The sequence below is a fragment of the Primulina tabacum genome, chromosome 11, assembly GCF_025594145.1.
Source record: "Primulina tabacum isolate GXHZ01 chromosome 11, ASM2559414v2, whole genome shotgun sequence".
NCBI lineage: Eukaryota > Viridiplantae > Streptophyta > Magnoliopsida > Lamiales > Gesneriaceae > Primulina > Primulina tabacum.
The window spans coordinates 14,752,232-14,758,475 of record NC_134560.1 but is presented as its reverse complement, the minus strand read 5'-3'; the positions used below and the strand labels follow the sequence as shown (position 1 = coordinate 14,758,475).

Below are 6,244 nucleotides of genomic sequence, written 5' to 3'. Positions count from 1 at the left end.
TTCAAATTAGCGACGGTTTTGGCGAAAAAACTTAACACCGTCCTAAAGTCACTGTCGCAAACATATTGCGACGATTTATCAAAACTAGTCGCTAATTAGCGACGGTTTTGAGTGGATAAATCGTCGCTACTTAGCGACGATGTTTGAATAAACCGTCGCTAATTAGCGACTGAATATGAACTAATTTGTGAAAGTTTTGTCAAAACTCGTCGCTAATTCGGGACATATTAGATTGAAACCGTCGCTAAGTAGCGACGAATGTTTTCATATTTCGTCGCTAATTGTTTCTTTTTCATAAAAAAAATTTCGATTTATAATTTCTTAAAAAAATATTTTTATAATTATTTATACAAGTTTTTAAATAATATCCAAGACTCATCTAAATTAATAATTTTAAATTTGTAAATAAGCAAACAACAAAATCGCTTAATAATAAACAAACAACAAAATCGATTAAGAGAGAAAAAAAATCACAGATGGGAAGAGGTGTGGAGAAAATGGTCCGAAACGCACAAATTTATAGGCAATTTACGACGGTTATATAAAAAACTGAAATGTCTACCGTTTTAAAAATGCGGAAATAAATTTTTTTTAAAAGCTTGCATTTTCGAGATATCATTTAAATGTTTCGCATGCATGCGCTCTACAGAAAAATATAAATTTAAAAATGATCTTAAATATTTGATAATAAAAATAGCGTCGTTTAAAAATAACCAAACTCATCCATAATCATACGAAAACATAAACTAAAAAAAATTTAAAATCATCAATGTATGAAAATATTCATCTCCTCTCAATCTCATAAATCGTAATGCGGAAAACATGTGGTCCTCGGGTCGTGTCACCGCACCAGGTCTGCCTACTCAGAGTTCAGCACCTCCCGTCTCCTCATCATTAAGCTCACCTGCATCACACACGCCTAGTGAGTCTAAAGACTCAACACACCTGCACCGTTAATAGCAAATACATATACATAGCACACAGCAGTGAAAAATATCATACTCAACATACCTTTCATGAACTTTAAAAATGTAACATAAACGTGTCGTGTAAAATCATGACGTGTCAAAACAGCTCATCGTTAACATCATTCATCATTAATCATTCATCATTCATCGTTTATCATTCATCATTTATCATTGGTGAATTCAGTTCATTAGAGGTGACTATCGTACATCATTCATCATTTACGATGGATCCATCATGCATAGAACCGCGGTACCCGGCGGCTGTCGGACATCAATGACAGGATCACCCATCCACTGTGCCTAGGCCTCATCATCAGCATTTACATATACGTCTTAAACATTTACATATACTTCGATAGCCACAACTAATTCCTATCATTCAAAACATTATCATTTTCATCGCTTATAAAAATCATGAATAAATGCAATTTTTCTTAAATCCAAGCATGCGACGTATATCTTCATAAAATCGTAAAATCGTTATCATGATGCATAAAAATTTAAAATATAGTAAATTTGTGCTCAGGGCGCTGCCAGTACCAAAACCTCACTCCGGGTGCAAAATGACCATTTTGCCCCTAGGAACCCAAAAATTATCGTTTCACCCCTGGACCTCTAAAATTGACCCGAAGCTTACCAAACTCCTTAAAATGTTCCAAAACATATTTAAAAGTATCCCTAGACGTAAACTCGAGCTCATTTCAAAACTTAATCGATTCATTTTTAAACTTGGACCGGAGTCCCGATTTTAACCTGAATCGAACCGAAACTTAACCAAATTTTTCCCAACTTTTTACCAACCCTTCTAAACACTTAAAAGGCCCTAAACCCACTAATCCAGCCCCCTTAGACGTTCGAACAAGAACCTGAACAGTTGCTGGAAATTCCAGCAAGCCATCGCCCCACTCTAGCTGTGACCCTAGCATGCTTCTAACTACTTCATGCTTAAACCGACTCGAACCAGACCCGAACCAGGCCCTAGACCCGACCCTTAGACATAACTTAAGACCATGATACACTCCTTTCAAACTCGGAACTAACGCCTGAGCCCCAAAGCGAGCAAGAGCTGTGACTAGCCTAACCCGTCTCCCATTGGTGCAGCTGGTTGCTTGCTGGTCCAGCCACCTTCCCTAGCCAACCCAGCCCTGAACCAACACCACCAGGCCCCCCCTAGGACCATAAGGAACGACCCAAGACAGTGCCCCATGCCCTGGCCCTGTCCAGCAGCCGCCCCAAACCCCGCAGCCGTGACTTGCTCTACGTGAACCCAAATTGCACAGCCGCAGCTTTCTTTGTTCAGCCTCTTGGCTGCCGCTCCAGGCCATGAACCACCATAAAGAGACTCATCCTAGGACCCTTAGACACGCACCAGACCATATCCCCAGGCCCTCAGCCGATCCATACACCAGACCGAGCCCCACAACCAACACAGCGCCTCAAACCTCAACTCTCGGCCTACAACCAGCTCTCAATGTCTCGACTCCAGCCTATAGCCATCTCGATCCTCAACATGTTCAGCACCTTAGGACCCTAATTCGACAGCCCCTCGCACCATAGTAACAAAAACGTGAGATGTATGCAACAACATACGGTTTTCGTGCCAAACTAAGAGCATAAAAGCTTTGCCATGCCAATACCGAAAAATTCATAAACATAACGCACATGACAGCACATATATGACTTGAATGATGCGTAAAAGAAGATACATGGCGTGCCTTAAATGATATAGAAGCGAGAGAATCGAAGAACGAGCACCGGAGAAAATTTTTCTCTTCAAGAATGAAGCTTGGCCGATGGAGCTTCAGCTGTAGGAGGTTGGAAATGGATGGAACCGAGAGAATAAAGAGGAATGAAGAGGGTGTCGGTTGGTGGTGGTTAAATAGGTGTGGGGTAGCCAACAATACAATAATTAAATAGTTAAGAATTAGGTTAATGGATCCTTATTTGTTAATTAAAAGTTAAAAAAAATATTTAAGCCCAATAAGCTTAAAATTAGGTCCATTAAATCCAAACACACTTCCGAAAAATATTTCGTGTTGGAAAGATTTTGAAAATATTGGCTGAACCCTCAAAAAGTCTCCCGTTCGATAAAATTTGCGTACCGTAAAAAAATAAAATCATGTAGGTAAAAATACCCAATAAATCTCAATTCTTGAAAAATACTTTTAAAACATCTTATATTAATTAATAAAAATTAATCGTGTAATAAAATAATTTTTCCTGAAAATTCTCTGGTCTCCGTTACTCGTTCGAGTACGAAATGAAACTTAAAAATATTTAATGAATAAACCTTTAAAATTTCATGAATTAAATCTACCATGCATGAATTATGTATAAAATGCATAAAAATAATCAAACACATAATTTATGAATAAACATGCATTTAATGCTTTAAAACAATTTAATAATTTACATGCATTTGGTTCACGTGGACTTTCCGCTTTTTGGGCGTTACAATCTACCCACCTTAAATTAAATTTCGTCCCGGAAATTCGCTTATTCTCGATAAACAAAAAGTTTAAACCATTAATTCTAGAATTCCAATAATCCACGCTTCCGATGCGCTACTCTGATAAAATAAGTATTAAATTGTCCTTACATTTCCTCAATCCTAATTAAATTTGCCTACCAAAATTCTCGTTTGCGAATTGCAACTTATAACAACTTATGGTGACTTATTTCCATTTTTCTATAACCTCGAATTTCAATTTTTCTCAAGCTTCCCATTATTAGAAATGACAGTCCTAATTTTATTGCGTCTTACTTTTCTTATACTATACTCGTAATGTTCATTGACCTATTACATTTGTATTTATGCAAGTTCAACTTAAGAAACCTTAGCACCAATATTTATTGCTCGACTTCTATCCTCTGTAATACACTTAAAAGTTAAACTTTATCTCAACCTCATATTAATATTAGCCTAAGATCCTTGAATCGAATCTTTATCTTATGGCACAAAACTTACGTAACTTACTATTTACAAGTACATTCCGGATGTAAAATTGTTGCAAATCTTAAACATCGAATAACGTTAATCCATAAAACCCAATTATACAATAATGATCTTCTACATAATTAGTAAAACCCTTCTCGCATCAGTTGCATGCTTAAATTATTCCTCCTAATTACAATATAGTTGAGGGCTAAGACTCTTAGACTTTTCTCCTTGAAACAAATGTTGCATTCTTATGTATCACTAATGCTTAATTAATATTAGCGTATGAAACTTAATAACTTCTCCTATGGTAGCATTAGACTAACTTTAATAAATCATCTTCACTTATAACCCATAGAGTTCTAGAATCCCCATATCAAAGTTTTAGATTTCTTAATGCTTTAAAACAATTTAATAAAATGCCAAAGAAATTTAATAATTTGCATGCATTTGGTTCACGTGGACTTTCCGATTTTCGGGGCGTTACAATCTACCCACCTTAAATTGAATTTCGTCCCCGAAATTAGCTTATTCTCGATAAACAAAAAGATTAAACCATTAATTCTAGAATTCCAATAATCCACTGCTTCCGCTGCGTTACTCTGATAAAATAAGTATTAAATTGTCCTTATATTTCCTCAATCCTAATTAAATTTGCCTACCAAAATCCTCGTTTGCGAATTGCAACTTATAACAACTTATGGTGACTTAGTTCCATTTTTCTATAACCTCGAATTTCAATTTTTCTCAAACTTCCCAATATTAGAAATGACAGTCCTAATTTTATTGCGTCTTACTTTTCTTATACTATACCCGTAATGTTCATTGACCTATTACATTTGTATTTATGCAGTTCAACTTGAGAAATCTTAGCACCAAAATTTATTGATCGACTTCTATCCTATGTAATAAACTTAAAAGTTAAACCTTATCTCAACCTCATAATAATATTAGCCTAAGATCCTTAATTCGAATCTTTATCTTATGGCACAAAACTTACGTAACTTACTATTTACAAGTACATTCCGGATGTAAAATTGTTGCAAATCTTAAACCTCGAATAACGTTAGTCCATAAATCCCAATTATATAATAATGATCTTCTACATAATTAGTAAAACCTTTCTCGCATCAGTTGCATGCTTAAATTATTCCTCCTAATTACAATATAGTTGAGGGCTAAGACTCTTAGACTTTTCTCCTTGAAACGAATGTTGCATTCTTATGTATCACTAATGCTTAATTAATATTAGCGTATGAAACTTAATAACTTCTCCTATGGTAGCATTAGACTAACTTTAATAAATCAACTTCACTTATAACCCATAGAGTTCTAGAATCCCTATATCAAAGTTTTAGATTTCTTAATGCTTTAAAACAATTTAATAAAATACCAAAGAAATTTAATAATTTGCATGCATTTGGTTCACGTGGACTTTTCGATTTTCGGGGCGTTACAATCTACCCACCTTAAATTGAATTTCGTCCCCGAAATTCGCTTATTCTCGATAAACAAAAAGTTTAAACCATTAATTCTAGAATTCCAATAATCTACGCTTCCGCTGCGCTACTCTGATAAAATAAGTATTAAATTGTCCTTACATTTCCTCAATCCTAATTAAATTTGCCTACCAAAATCCTCGTTTGCGAATTGCAACTTATAACAACTTTTGGTGACTTAGTTCCATTTTTCTATAACCTCGAATTTCAATTTTTCTCAAACTTCCCAATATTAGAAATGACAGTCCTAATTTTATTGCGTCTTACTTTTCTTATACTATACCCGTAATGTTCATTGACCTATTACATTTGTATTTATGCAGTTCAACTTGAGAAACCTTAGCACCAAAATTTATTGATCGACTTCTATCCTCTGTAATAAACTTAAAAGTTAAACCTTATCTCAACCTCATAATAATATTAGCCTAAGATCCTTGAATCGAATCTTTATCTTATGGCACAAAACTTACGTAACTTACTATTTACAAGTACATTCCGGATGTAAAATTGTTGCAAATCTTAAAGCTCGAATAACGTTAATCCATAAAACCCAATTATACAATAATGATCTTCTACATAATTAGTAAAACCCTTCTCTCATCAGTTGCATGCTTAAATTATTCCTCCTAATTACAATATAGTTGAGGACTAAGACTCTTAGACTTTTGTCCTTGAAACGAATGTTGCATTCTTATGTATCACTAATGCTTAATTAATATTAGCGTATGAAACTTAATAACTTCTCCTATGGTAGCATTAGACTAACTTTAATAAATCAACTTCACTTATAACCCATAGAGTTCTAGAATCCCCATATAAAAGTTTTAGATTTCTTAATG

At 34.7% G+C, this 6,244-nt stretch overlaps 1 long non-coding RNA gene across 1 annotated transcript; it reads right to left on the bottom strand.

Annotated features, from left to right (window-relative positions):
• Positions 1 to 668: 668 nt before the first annotated feature.
• On the bottom strand, positions 669 to 2,790 carry LOC142518562 (uncharacterized). Its single transcript, XR_012813582.1, has 2 exons — positions 2,724 to 2,790; positions 669 to 904 (listed from the first exon to the last, which is right to left on the bottom strand). It is a non-coding gene; the product is annotated as an uncharacterized LOC142518562 (long non-coding RNA).
• Between the last annotated feature and the right edge of the window lie 3,454 nt (positions 2,791 to 6,244).